This window comes from Acartia tonsa, chromosome 10 (assembly GCF_053477335.1).
Source record: "Acartia tonsa isolate MP-2025a chromosome 10, ASM5347733v1, whole genome shotgun sequence".
Classification (NCBI taxonomy): Eukaryota; Metazoa; Arthropoda; class Copepoda; order Calanoida; family Acartiidae; genus Acartia; species Acartia tonsa.
Window position 1 is genome coordinate 32,531,555 of NC_137269.1, and position 15,693 is coordinate 32,547,247.

Sequence of the window (15,693 nt, forward strand, 5' to 3'; positions counted from 1 at the left end):
TTTGCATGATGATTCCTGTAGTAGTTAGGTACGATTTAGAAAGCGTAGCAACTCTATAATCATTACCGGAATGTTCGTACGTCCATTTTAAACATATTGATTTTTCTACTTTTTAAACAACAAATTTTTATGTGAACTATTTATCCGTTTGATCTGATTTTTGGTAAATTGATTTCTGGGACAACAAAGAACAATATTATAAGCGAAGCAATTCTATAATCAAGTCCTAAATATGTAAGTATGTCCATAAACATTATCCTATATCAAGCAGTTTTTCAACAAATTTACTTACAATTTTGCTTTGACTCTATTACTTTTATATTCTGATTATTCAGTTCAGACACTATACAAGTGTTAATGTCCGTTTGTCCTACCGTTTCAGTGCTTCGCTTTTATGGATGTTGTCAACTATCGGCTGCGCTCCTAGCACAAAGTAGCATTGTATTCAAAAGACTAAGGAAAGTAGTAAAATAGCCTTAAACCTAAAATAGATAAACTATTCAAAAAGCCAATATGGACCTATAAGTAGCTTTCATAAAATGGAGAACTCAAACCATCCAGGGACCAATAAGTAGCTTCTATAAAATGGAGAACTCAATTTGTTCAGTAGTTATCAAAATTTGAAGCTACAGACAAAAGAACTCACTACTTTATACAGTGTGTTTTTTTTTATGGGAACTTTTTTGAAAGCAATTTTACCCAACTTATGGTTATCAGAATTTAATGATTAATGGCTTATTTTCTTCGTTTTTCATAACCATTTATGGAACATCAAAAAACTATTTCAGTTTTTATTGAAAAAGTACAGTAAAATTAAAAATTCAAAACCTAGGTGTCAACATCTAAAAATGGTTTTAGCGCATTTTTCTCATGCTCAAATCTTTTACCCTTTGCCTGAATGTCTGCAAGTTGAGATACAGAGTTAATAATTTATACAGATACTTTTGGGGACATGTACTAGAACATATCAAAGTTTGAAGGCCATATCTCAACTAGGGAGAGAGTACTGGTCCCCCAAAGTGGACTAATGAAAATCCAAAAGGGTAGAAGATTTGAGCTTAAGAAATGCGCTAAAACCTTTTTTATATGTTGACACCTAAGTTTTGAATTTTTAATTTTACTGTACTTCTTAAATAAAAACTGAAATATTTTTTGATATTCTATAAATGGTTATAAAAAACGAAGAAAATAAGCCGTTAATCATTAAATTCTGATTATAAGTAGAGTAAAATTGCTTTCAAAAAAGTTCTCATAAAAAAAAACACTGTATAATAGGATAAACTGTTTTACAAATAATTGTAAAAGCCATATGCAGGTATACATATATTATGTCATGTACAAATTCAACCCCAGAATTAACCCTCCATCGGATAAGGGTACAGGATGTTAAGAAAAAGCTTAAGGTCGCACTACTTTTCAATCATTCTTTTGTAAACAAGGACGATTACGTCCACCAAAAGTTAGACATAAATTCTAAATAATGGGAGTGGTGGGGTTTCAGTATGCTTCACGCTGAAACATACTGATTTCTAAAAGTTTTGACATTTATCTTTGTTTTAAAAAAGTTCTCGCTAAACTCCCCTTAAAAGATTTATTTCAACAACAAATTAGTTATTCTATTTCAAGCAACACTGCATGTCTTACACCCTAAGGCTCAACCCCCCCCCCCCCCCCTACAACCCCTGACGATAAAACAAAACCCTATTTGTATTCTCTGTTTCACCCCTAAATTTTTATTTTAGGGTTTAAGGGGTGTGTCGAAATTTTCAAGTGCCATCGCCCCTATGAGCATGAGCAACCCCCCCGGTAAAATCCTGTGCATTCGAGAAGTGAGGTTATACATTACAAGAACATTACTGATCAATAGACTAACAAATGTTTATAACAGTTATGCTTTAAAGTCAACATTATCATATTTTTTAAAACCAAACAATTTAAAGATAGATAAAAATAAGGAAAAATCTATATAAATGACAATTTTATCTGTCATTTATTTGTGAAAGGTAGAGGGGAGAGAAATTGTTCTGCTTCTTATCATACAATAGTTATCTGTAGAATTTATATCTGTCTGTAATAAAAGATCTTGATAACTGCCACGCGATTTTATAATATTTTTTAGAGAAGCTTTACATAAGTCTAAGTAAGGTTTTAAACGTTACATAGAACCCACGGAGATAGGGGACAACAGACTTTAATTCATATTGTACCCACATTCATTGGCTTAAAAACATTGGATACTTTTAATAATTCTTGGTTATTTCAAACTAGCAGTGTCCAAACTATTTAATTAGGGGTTAATTTTGTTTATAATCATTTGGATGTAAATTATTCATTGTCCATTTTCTTATCCATGTATAGAACCAAACAAGAATGAAATAGCCCCAAGCTACCCTATTGAAGCAATTTTCCATCCAGTGGCTATCTGAAGAAAATCAGAAAGCTTGAAAGTGATCCTTGCTTCTCTTAGTACAAATATCACAGAATCATGGATAGACTAATAGAATATTTATTTATTCAAAATTAAAATCTGAACTATCAATTAGAAATCATAAAATATTAATAAATATTTATTCCCAAACCTATACAATACATTAATAGCCTAAATTAATCCATACACGTCTGGTAGGGCAGGGGAGAAAAGAAACTATTGCAATTATTTACCCCTCTAAACTCACGACCAACTGGCTAATACTAGTCCTTGCTCTTTCGTAAAACATAAATTTTCTTTGATTAGTCTTTCTCTGTATATATGTCTTGTTTCAAACAAGAGTAAAAAAGTCCATTAGACACACAAATAAATTTGAATTAAAATGTGTGTTTATGTTGCTACAATACAAAGTAGAACAATTTCTGTCTTTCTATACCTCCATTTATGTCAGCAAGCACTGAGCCGATAGGGATCTTCTTTTTCAGGAATCTTTTCATCCTGCTAATAGGAAGGAGGAATAAGACATAAAATAATCTCTGACTCCCCCCCCCCCCTCCTACAAAAAAAGATGGGGAGGGGGCGGTTGCTAAGCCGCTAGTAAAAATGTTCAAATGTTCTTTACAATCTATAATACAAAGTAGAACGATGTCTGTCTGTGTGTTTGTGTGCTTGTGTGTTTGTGTGTTTGTGTGTTTGTCTGTTTGTTTGTAGCGAAGGATCTCGCTAACCGCTGAACCGATCGGGTTCTCCTTTACAGGGTAGCTTCTCATAGTTCCCGGGAAGGTTTATAACTATTTTCTTGGGGGGTGGGACACCCCTAACCCCCCCAAAAATGAAAAATACCCCCCCCCCCAAAAAAAAAAAAAATCTAAAATACGAAAAATTGGTTTGATCAAACCTCTTGGGGCAAAACCCCTAGAGGCTAGGGGCGAAGTCGCTAGTTGAATATAAACTAAATCCGTATTTTGTTGTATTTTTATAACATTTGTGAACAAAATTAATTACTTTAATTGTTCCTTGAACTTCATCTTCCTTTTTCACTTAATTGTTTTTATTTTATCCAATATTGATCTCACACACCTAGGCACAACTTTAAATAAGTGAAATATAGGTAAGTAAACATTAAATACGCAATTTGGATTTGGAGGGAGAGGAGGGGGGGGGGGGAGGGTTGAAAAGCGCCCCCTCCCCGACCTCTGGAATTTCTAATCTTCTCTGAAAAAGTAATAATGGAGGTTCAACCCACCCCAAGAATTGTCATGTGTGCATAGGATGGATATGAAAGCAAGTAAATGTAACCCATCCCCCCCCCCCACAAATAAGTGTTCAGATTTTTTTCTTTGTAGAAAATATCATGGGGTCCCCAATTCCTTCCAAGATCATTTTAAACCTATATATTTTTTTATCTGAAATGGGCTACTATTACTAGATTTCAGAGACAAATCTGCTGATCCTTATATAAAAGTAGTAAGATGTTTGTCTGACTGTCTAAAACAAAAGATTTTTTTTACTAAAATAATTAGACGTCCAACTCCCCCCTTCCTAACGTTCGCCTTCTTCTATAGGAGCAGCCGCTAGTTATTTCTAATGTAATGTGTATCAATGAAATTCTAATAGCGGCCATAAATACCAATTTATCTTCATACTTAAAACATACAAACACTTTTATTTTAATGGTTTAAGAAAGCTTAAGGCATGACTTGGGGGTGGGGTTGAATATTAGAGGGTAGGTAGGGTAAGCTAGGGTAGGTAGGGTAAGACAAGGGTAGGTAGGTGGGTATGTATGAATGTACAGGGGTGAGCGGAAAACAACTTTAAACATTAGAGTAAACTTTTATAGCACATCAATTATTTAATGATAAGCGATAATTCTGTTTTTTTGAGGCATGCTAAAATAACCCTATGGATTTCAAACTTTGCGTGTTAATTTTAGTAACCACATGACGAATGTATATCATCTCTATAATTATAACAAAAATGTCCGCTTAACATTCCAAACTTTTTACACCAGCTTTTTTGACATTAACTTTTTACTAGATTTATTATACCTATGATGATTCATAGTACGTATAGGCACAATGTTTTTTTAGATGATAGATTTAGCTAGCTGTTGGACCGTTATGATACTTTATTTTCACAGTATATCTTCTCATAGCTTTCTGGGAAAGATTTTATTTTATTTTTGGATCAGGGTGGGTGGGGAGGGGGGCTAAGCGCAACCTTCCCAAGATATTGCACCTGGTATAAAATGACCCTCCCCCAAAGAAATACTTTGATTGGTCTATAGCAATTTTATGATATCCTTACAACTACGAATGACCTTGACAGTGAAACACACACACGCACATACACACACACACACACGCACATTTTACGTGAAGGGGGACATACGGACGGATAAGTATAACAAGGATGACAACATCCATAAGTAGCGAAGCATAAACAATTAAATAAGAATTTAGATATTGGTTGACAAAAGCATTCACATTAGGAAAAAATTCACGAAACCTTTTCAACATTTGTTAATTTCTTAATATTTATTTATATTTCAGTACTATGACTAACAGACTGACGGTCAAAGTAAATTACATACTGGATGCTTAGAACAACGGGAAATTTAATTTTGATATTTTTAACTACAAAAATTTAAAAAAAAAACGGACCATAAACACCAAAGATATGAAGAAAAATGTGAAAAATATAAAAATAGCCAAAAACCTGCAAAAAGGCAGTCTGACCGCCATTGATGTGTTCTTGAAACAAAAGGAAATTTTATTTTGATATCTATAACTGAAAAACTTTGGAAATTGGGCCATAAACACCAAAGGTATGGAGAAAAATGTGAAAAATTGAAAAATAGCCTAAAACCTGCTTAAAGGCAGTCTGACCGTCATAGTTGTTTTCTTGAAACGACAGGAAATTCAATTTTGATTATATAACTGAAAAAATTTTGGAAATCGGACCATAAACACCAAAGATATGGAGAAAAATGTGAAAAATACAAAAATAGCCTAAAACCTGCTAAAAAGCGATCCTATCGACATTGATGTTTTATAGTTAATTGTGCTCCTTGATAATGGGAATGTTGTCAAAAAATTTCAGCCTTTTATCTTTTATAGGAGCCGAGAAAATCACGTTTCCCCCAAACTAAGACGGACATACGGACAGACGGACATACGGACATACGGACAGACGGACAGACGGACATTTCAAATTATAGAGTAGCTTCGCTACTAAATAAAAAGGGAAATAGATAAAAAGGGACGAGAGGCAACTACTACTTTTATGTTTTTACATAATCACTGAAATTTAAAAGTACATGTTTGTAATGTAAAAATAAAAGTTGGAAAATTAAGAGAAATGGCATAAAACCGTCTACTGTGACTAATCTTCTCTATTGGACATGATACAATCGTTCTAAAATTTAAAACGCTAATACATAGTATTAAAAAGTGTGTTTTTTAAGCATGGTACAATTTTAAAAAGCACAACTACTCTAAAAGTTACTAAGTGTGGAAAAAAATATTGTATTTCTCTTTCTTATTAGCAGATTTTAAAATCTAAGTTTGAAACCAATAGGACAATTCAAGCCTAAATGCCGATCACAGCTCTAGGTTAAGGAAGGGACGTTTGGACGTAAGGACCTTTAGGTAGGACTGCAACTAAACTCTTTCACAGACAACCAACCATTTTATTGCACGACCTTCGTCTGTGCATGACAGGCAGTTGATTTTTTTACATTACTATGAAATTCTCACATTACTATTATTTACATTGTCACGTGTCAGACATAGCAAAAGTAGCTTTTTTCAACTCTAGTACTACGTGCTACGGAATCAAGTTACCATAAATGCAAATTTCGCGGGTTAAAAAAAATGTTGCGGAAGTGATAATTATCTGCATGGTCTATCAGAGTTGTAGCGTGGAAAATGGTCGCAACAAAATGTAAAATCAATTAGAACCATTATAATCAATTAATTTTTCCGTGGCTGAGGGTCAGGGGCAATATTAAGAACAACATATGTGTTGTCTGCAGGGATCTAAAGGGATAAGACAATGGCCAACAAATTAATGCACATCACCAATGATGATACATGAAGTTATCCCTTCTACAGCTTAAAACTAGTAGTTAAAACTTTGGACAATGAATCAACCAATCAAAATTCAATAAAAGCAAATTCAAATCTACAATTAAGATAAAAGTCTAATCTAATATTTTAGGGGACACTGGGCTATTTATTATACTAGTATCCTAAGTTTTACAATAACGTTTTATTATTTGTTTGCTTAACAACTTTTGGGGACTTTTATTGAATTTTGATTGTTTGGTTCATCATGTTGAGTGCCCAAACGTTCCAACCACTAATTGTAATCTGCTGAAGGGATAATTTTGTGTATCATCGACGTGGATGTGCATCAGTTTAACGTTAATTGTCTTATCCCGTAAGATCCCTGACTATTTCATAATGCTATATCTAAATATTGATAACAATAAAACTGTTTATGTGAAATAAAAATCAATAACTAGGTATATGATTTTAAACCAATGATATTGCTTAAAGCAAAATAATCTAATATGACAATTTATTTGAATTTGACTTGATTGTAAATTAATCTATTGTTTTTTTTTTATAAAATCATGAATGTATATAAAAAAATCAAGCTAAAACTAGAATATTTTTAAAACAATAAATTTGGCGAAGGTAGTTTATTAAATTATTAGTGGATGCGCTCCTAGCATCTAGGGGCTCTATATTCGAAGGGATATGGAATGGCGGAAAAATAGTCTAAAACCACACCAAGACTTGTTTATAAAAACAAAATAGCCGAAAACCATCCCGGGACATATGTGAAGCTTCACTGTAGAGGAGGACCATATCGGTTCATCGGTAAGCGATATCCTTCGCTACAGACACAAAAGCTTGATACTTTACATAATAGGAATTAAATTATAATAAAAATAATTGGTGCTATTCCTCATAGTATGCATAACCCCTGCATGTCCAAACTTTTCAATCAATAACCTGAATCTACATTTTTTTTTTTTTGGGGGGGGGGGGGTAATCCTATCACATACATAGGCAATGACATCTAAGCTTTTTTTCATACGAGGTGGGGGGGGGGGGGTGGGGGGGCGAAGGGTAAAATTAGAAAATGATAATGAATTCAAAGAAATAAAATGTAAAATTAATTAAAAGAGATAAAAGAGAAATATATTGAATTTAAAAAAATTGGATTTTTTTTCAATTAAGGTCTGCATGTCATACAGTAAGTCTTGATCCTTTTTAGCATGGCAGAATTGTCTGATCTTTTTGAAACAGTGCATAATTAGTTATTTTGTGATGCTATACAAGCATCAAAGCTACTCTTTAAGCAATGACGTGCGGTAGGGAGGTGCATTGGGGTTTTAACACCCCAATTTAAATAAAAATTGGGAAGGCCTAGTGCCCCCTTCCCCCCACCGGTCCTCGTGAATCACTTTGCACGCCACTTTCTAAAAGAATAAACAATTATTACTTTATGAAACGTCCTAATTAGTCATCATATTCCATGGGTATTAATTAATTTTCCTTAAATTTGATTAATGGTACAGCCAGTATTGGTTAGTTAATTTGTAAGCTTCGCTATCATGGATTCCTTTAGCCTTGTTTATTTGATCAATTGATTAATTTAAAGACATAAGATATATTTGAAAATTAATTAAAAAATATTAAATCCGCTTATTTACTTCGATTTATTACATAATTTTGTTCTTCATTTGACGTAGGTTAACGTTAATAATTTTAAATTGATTAATTTCATTAAATTAAAATTTACAAAATTACCCTTTTGAAAACTAATGACTAATCCTTAAAAGACACCAAATTTTGTTGACTTATTGACAGGTGCAATGCAAAAAATTTAAGAATTGACTTACCTTTTCAAATATATCTGTGTTAACTTTTTTTGTCTCACTAAAAGAATAACAAAATTTGTTTTTAACAATCACTGTAAGTCACAATTTTTTTATTTTAAAAAATTAACTTGCTCAGTGTTATGAAATTGCCACACACTACTAGTCTAGAGTTGACTTTTCTAAAGTAGGGGGTGGTGGTGGAGTACTGCTTATCTTTGGGAGGAGAAGTAAGGAACTGCCTGGCTAATAATAGGGTCGGCAACTTTACCGTGCGTTAAAATCCCTAAACATGTATCGCATTTTATATTATTAATTTAAAATGTTCAAAATTTTGCTCTACTCATCAAATGAAAATCGAAAGTTAATAAATGTTATAAATTAAATGTTAAAATTTAACCCTTTAAAGATTTGTGGGAGGGTGGGGGGGGGGGGGGTGCCGGGGTCTAAAATGCCAACATCTAGCTTTTTTTGTGTAAAAGATATAGATCTGACTATTTAAAAGAGGCATTAAGTCACATGGTATTGGAATTATTAACCTTTTCACATGAATTTTACCACCAGGGTAATTTCTTTTTTGTTCGGGGTAAATCAATTTTTGGTCACGCTAGTGCCATTTAACCCTTTTAAACTTGAATTATCACTCTAATCTTAATAATGATTAACAAGTATTGTGTCTATTTTTTCTTGGTAGGTGATGGGTTCGATTCTCTGCCTAAATTGTGCAAGGATGTCCAAGCCTTTTATTTTTTTAGGGGGGGGATTACCATATAGGTAAGGATGTCCAAGCTTTTCAATTTTTTTTTTTTTGTGGGGGTTAATCACCCCTTTACCAGCCCCACTGGACATCCTTGAAACTGTGTCAAAGCAAAAAATTTCTTGAGCTTAGTCAGAGATGTCAGACAGTAGAGGAGTATATCCTAAAACAGGATTTTTCAGGGTTAGACCAAACCTGAGGGGTTCAATAAAGAAAAGACCTCCTAAATTTCAATAATTTTCTGTCAATTTTCACTGATCATATTTTTACATATTTAAGAATTTTAAATGAAGGTTTTGCAATCAAAGGGTTGGATTTTTGCAATAGTTTGTATATTAGTGGCTTAGGATATACTACATTATATTTAACAATACCCAAAATTGATAACAAGTATTTTCTGTAACAGCTTTGTTACAAACAATTAATAGCACCTTGTTTTATTAAGTTTTTGATGCAATTATCGCTTTAATGTGAAATTAAGAGAAGAAAATTTATCTGAAATGAAAATGTGAATAAAAATTTGTAGTAGGTATGCACATTAGATTAAAACACTAGAGGGAAGAGGGTTAACAAACTGTATTTCCCTATTGCAATGACTTTGTGCCAACTCTCAATTGGGTCTTTGAAAATGAACCATTGGAACAGGAATATCAACACCGCCAAGTAGCAGAATACAATTTGCTAGCAGACAAAAAAGGTCATTGAAAAAGGGGAGGGAGGTATTTATCTGTAAATACATCTATAATATAGATCTGTTTTATCCACCACTATCTCATTTTGCAAGGGCGTTATAAATACCCCTCCCATACACCCATATTAATAATTTCGATATTTTGCAGAGATTTTAAAAAAAGAATAATATTTTTTAATTCTGGGGAAATTTGATTTTCAAAGTTGGTTACTCTGTCAAACTCAGATTATACCAAAAGTTAGAAAAGAAGGAGGAGAGATGTCAGAGAGATAGATATGAGAGAGAACACGAGGGTGAGAGAGAGAGCGCAAGAGAGAGAAGGTGAGCGAATGAGTGTGTGTGTGTGTAGTGTTTTTATATGCACGCACAGGTAGATAGATGATGATAATACCATTTTACCCTTTTGCTTTACTCCCATCCCCCATAATTCACTTTCCCCTTACCTTACCTTGACTAAGGAACTTACATAGAAATGCGTATATGTGCAATTCTGTCTCTGTCTCTCTCTCTTTCGTACAGGTCAAACCACTGGGCTTAATACAAGTTTAAAGGGATAAGGCAATAGATGAAAATGCATAAAAATCAAAGACAAAACTTGATTTTTGCATCCTAGCTGCTCTAAAGAACTGTAACGAACGTTTTTTGACCAATTTTTATTATTTTACAATCTTTATTTTGCTTTCATTAAATTTTATTCTCTTATTATTGTGTATATGATGTTTATTGCTTTTAAAACTTAAAAATAACTATTTGTAAACAGATAAAAATCCAAACTTACTAAAAAATGTCCTGTGCGTACATAATAGAGCCTTATTTAATACCCATAATAAAATGTAGCAATTGTTCTGTATTACATTTACTTTTATTTTACTCCTGAGGGGTAAAAAACATGTTTTTTTTCCTTTCGAAATTAAGTTCATATTTACATATAAAAATAAGTATATTTGGTTAATTTATGGTAATTTTATTTTCCACTGACCAGATAACTTTATCCCTGGCTGACTTTGCTGTTTGCTAAGTACTTGCAACCACTGACTTGACTATGCCTCTGCCTCCTACCCTTTCTTACCATCCCATGCACACGCCCTTTTCATCCCTTATGTTACATTCTTGGTACTTTATACATTGTAAATTAGATCTGTCCATTATTTGAAATTTTAGATTAGTTGTTTAGGTCATTGTATTAAATTTTTCACCATTCTATTTCTTCAATAACATGTAATTCTTAGCACATAGCAATATGGCTTTGAAACCTATTAATGTTTGCTGAAATTAATATAGATCTCAGCCATACTGGAAAAAACATGTATAGCATCTCAATGCAGACAATTTTCCAAGCAAGCTGTGTATAATATGATGCGATAAATAACTATTATAATTACTAAAAGGTCTGTCTCTCGTATTAATCGAATTAATCAATTAAGCCAAAAGGCAATATCAAAATATTCAAATTTTGAACAGATCTAGTGTACATAGAGTAAGATGGTTGCGTAAAATGTCACTAATGAAATGGCAGGTGGACTATTGCTCGCCACCCCTGACTGCAACATGAGTTTAAAAACACTGAAAGAACCTAAGTTGGAATTTAGTAATTTGTAAGTATAGGTTTGGTAAAATTAATCAATTTAAAGAAATTTGTATATGTGTATTCTTAAAAGTAAAAATTTTGTATATAAGGGTCGGTCTGTCCGAAATGGTTGGCTGTCTTCGTTGATTTATACATATCAGAATTGTCCTATTGAATTCAAACTTTGCATAATGGTTCCCCTCAAACTTTAAAGCCCCTCATTTTACTCCCTCAAAACCTTTAAAATACATTAGATTACCCCACGTATAACATCTTTGAAACCCCTCATTTTACCCCCATAAGAACTAGAAAGCTTGGACGTCCCTGATGTCATCCTTATTACATATGTATATGCAAATGTATATGAAGAAGAGTGGATATATGCACCATCACACTTATATATACATAGTGCGTCACCTAAATAGTACAATTTTTAAAAGCGTAACATTTCTATAAATAGGGTCGGTCCGTCCGTCCATTATGGTTAGGTAAAGTTTAGCTTTTTTCGTAAAGAAGGTGTATCAACTTTTTTTTTTATAGCTAGCCAGTTCTTTTAGTAAGTAGTAGATGTAAAATTTTTCATAGAATTCAGATATGCAATCGGTTTTTTTGTAGACCTCTTATTTTTTAAGTAATTTAAGTTTTTTAAAAAAATAATTAAGTCGGTTTTAAGGTACTAAAACGCAACAAAATAAAAGAAGAAAATGGCTAGTAAGAACAAAAATAGTAAGATCTTTAATTTGACACCTTACTTTTAAAATTCTGTTGAGAAATTATTGAAAAAATCTATTTTTTTAACCTCGGTTTAATAAAAACTTTAGACCTAAATATTTTCTCAAACAGACATAAAAAACATGGGTTCATATATACCTTTAGAATCAGAAAAATATTACGAATCCATTGTAAGCAAAATTGAAAAAAAGTAAAAAAATAAAAAAATAGAAAAATGGCCAATTGTATTTTTTGTTCTGGCAACACTATCGTCTTCCCTTTTTTACCCCCTCTTTACCCCCTCTATACCCCCTTCCCATTTTTATACTCAATTGAAGAGTTAAGACGTTGCCTGTACAATATAATATGATATTTTCATATAATTCCTTTTATTGTAGTTTATATACTATATTGTAAACTTTTTTTTTCAATTTTGCTTACAATGGATTTGTAATATTTTTCTGATTCTAAAGGTATATATGAACCCATATTTTTTTACTTGTGAAATGATAAAATTGAGTTAAAAGTTTTTATTCTCGTGGGTTTAAAAAAATCGATTTTTTCAATAATTACCTGACAGAATTGAAAAAGTAAGGTGTCAAATTAAAGATCTTACTATTTTTGTTCATAATGGCCATTTTCTTTCTTTTTTTTGTTGCATTTTAGTACCTTAAAATCGACTTAATTTTTTTTTTTTTAAACTTAAATTACTTAAAAAATAAGAGGTCTACAAAAAAAACCGATTGCATATCTGAATTCTATGAAAAATTTTACATCTACTACTTACTAAAAGGACCGGCTAGCTATAAAAAAAAAAGTTGATACAACTTCTTTAGACATATTAGAATTGTTTTATCGATTAAAAGCTTTGCAAGTTAATTCCTATAAGAGTAATATTTAGAAAGCGTAGCACTTCTATAATCCTTACCAGAAAGTCCTTACGTTCCTTCAAAAAATGTTGATTTTTAAACTTTTTGACAACAATTTATTATATATTATAATTATCCTATTTATCTGATTCAACAAGGTACACTGTTATTAGCAAAGCATCTCTAGTATCAAGTCCTATAATTTAAGTATGCCCTTGAACAGTATCCTGTATCTAAATAGTTTTGCAACAAATTTACTTAGAATTTTGTTTCGACTTCTACATTTATATTCTTCATATTCAGTTCTGACACTCTACAAGTCTTAAGGTTCGTTTTTCCTAAAGTTTCAGAGCTTCGCTTTTCAAGATGTTGTCATCCTTGTATAAACGTAAATATTTACATGAAAAAAGTTTTCTTTTATTCATTTATTTCTAAAATGCAATACAGACAAACGGGCATACTCCAATTATAGAGTTTGTGCACTTTATAAAGGGACTATTTAAGTGACGCACCTTGTATATAAGCATTCAATCAATCAGATTGGAATATAAAGGCATACCATATGAACAATATACATATATATCGGTTATGCAAGGACAATTAAGCCCATATGCAGCTAAACATTTATTTCAGAGAAAGTTATAAGAGTTACATCCTTATACTAAAGTAACAGGATGTTTGTTTGTCTGTGTGTCTTTACCGAAGGATCTCGCTAACCGCTGAACCGATCGGGTTCTACTTAACAGGGTAGATTCTCATGGGTCCCGGGAAGGTTTATAACTATTTTGGGGGAGGGTACCACCAACCTCCCAAGAGAAATGACAAAAAAATCGAATAATTCTTAATATACGGAAGACTTCAACGTAACATAAAGAGGTATCGTACGTAAAGAATTATCGTAGAGACTTTAACAAACAAAAACATTTAAAGTGCCACTAGAGGTCTCTAGGGGGCGTAGCCGCTAATATAATAATATTGCATTAAGTTTGTATAGATCTTCTTTTCTAATGTTTGTCATACTGATGGTATTTGATGTATGCCTGTTTATGTGTTGGATACAGGCTCCTTTAAGATAAGATAATGGACGTTAAACTGATACTAGTTTGTAACCAACCAATCACAATTCAACAAAAGTACCCAACTTTTGTTACCAGTGTAATTAAAGCCCTCTCTCTTTCAATGATACCTAGATTAGTATGAACGATGTATATACAAGGGAGAAGAATGAGATCTTTAGAAATTTTAGGTTACAACTAAATTAGAAAAAAATGAACAGGTTTCGTGATTTTTTGTTTGTTTTGGATGTTTCTTTATATACAATTAGCGGCTTCGCCCCTAGGGGCCTCTAGTGGCACTTTCAATGCTTTTTTTATTTCAAATATCTAATTAGAGAAATAAAAATAGTTGGTTTATGTTTCGATGAAGTCTCTTTTTTGGGAGGGATAATTTTTTTCAAGGGGCCATTTCTCTTGGGAGGGTGGTGATACCCTCCCCCAAAATAGTTATAAACTTTCCCGGTACCTATGAGAAGCTACCCTGTTAAGGAGAACCCGATCGGTTCAGCGGTTAGCGAGATACTTCGGTACAAACACACAGACACACAGATACACAGACACCAAGACACACAGACATCCTGTTACTTTAGTATAAGAATTAGCGGCTTCGCCCCTAGCCTCTAGGGGTGAAGCCCCAAGAGGTAATTAAAAAAAAATTAAGTGCCCCCACTACTTTCTGTTAAAAAAAATAAAATTAAGTACCCCCACTAAGGAGCCCATAGACGTCCAAGGAGGGGGGTAATGGGGCGATTACCCCCCCCCCTCAAACAATTGGGGGGGGGGTAAATACCCCCCCCAAACAATTTTGGGGGGGTAAATACCCCCCCCCCCAAAATAAAAAATCTCTAATAAAAAAAAATTAATACTATTTATTTAATAAAATTTAAATTACCCCCCCCAAAAAATTTTACCCCGGGGATAAATTTTGGGGATGGGGGGTAAACTAAATTTACCCCTGCCAACAGATTTCAGGGGGGGTAATTATCCCCCCCCCCAAGCACATTTTACCCCCGGGGTAAAAATTTTTTTTGGGGGGGGGGTAAAAAAAATTTGCGGCGCGCTTCGAGCGCCATTTTACCCCCCCCCAAAATAAAAAGCTTGGACGCCCCTAAAAGAGCCCCCACTACTTTCTATTTAAATAAAAAAGATGGGGGGATTGGGGTTATCCCACCCCCCAAGAAAATAGCCTAAAACCACCACAGGACTAGTAGGTATATACCCTGAAGAGTAGAATCCGATCAGTTCAGTGGTTACCGAGATCTTAAGAGACGGACGGACGGACAGACAGACAGACGGACAGACAGACGGACAGACAGATGGACAGAGAGACTGACAGACAGACTGACAGACAGACAGACATCGTTCTACTTTGTATTATAGACTAGCGGCTACGCCCCAAGAGTCTTGTAGGGCACTTGAGGAAATTGGGGGAAGGGTAGACTTTCCACCCTAAATTTTTTATTAAAAGTATTTGTTTCCAGGGGTGACTTCTCTTGGGGTGATGGAAGTACCCTCCTCCAAAATAGTTAAAAATCTTTTCTGGACCTATACTAAGCTTAACAGTAAAGGAGAACAATTTCGGATCAGTTTTTAGCAAGACCTTAAGGTACACTTAGATACAAAGAGAAAAGCCCAGTTACTTTTTTTAAGGAAATATGCAGGAAAAGGGTTTTAGACACTCCAAATAAAAAAATACGGGGAGGTTTAATGGGTTTAATGAAC

General features: G+C 33.3%; 1 protein-coding gene across 1 annotated transcript in view; it reads right to left on the bottom strand.

Moving 5' to 3' along the window:
* Nucleotides 1–8,561, bottom strand: part of aru (arouser) — a 93,426-nt gene extending 84,865 nt beyond the window's left edge. Inside the window, exon 1 of the mRNA XM_080174391.1 lies at nt 8,346–8,561. The gene's annotated coding sequence lies outside the window, so the exon portion shown is untranslated. The remainder of the gene's footprint in view (nt 1–8,345) is intronic.
* Nucleotides 8,562–15,693: the final 7,132 nt, after the last annotated feature.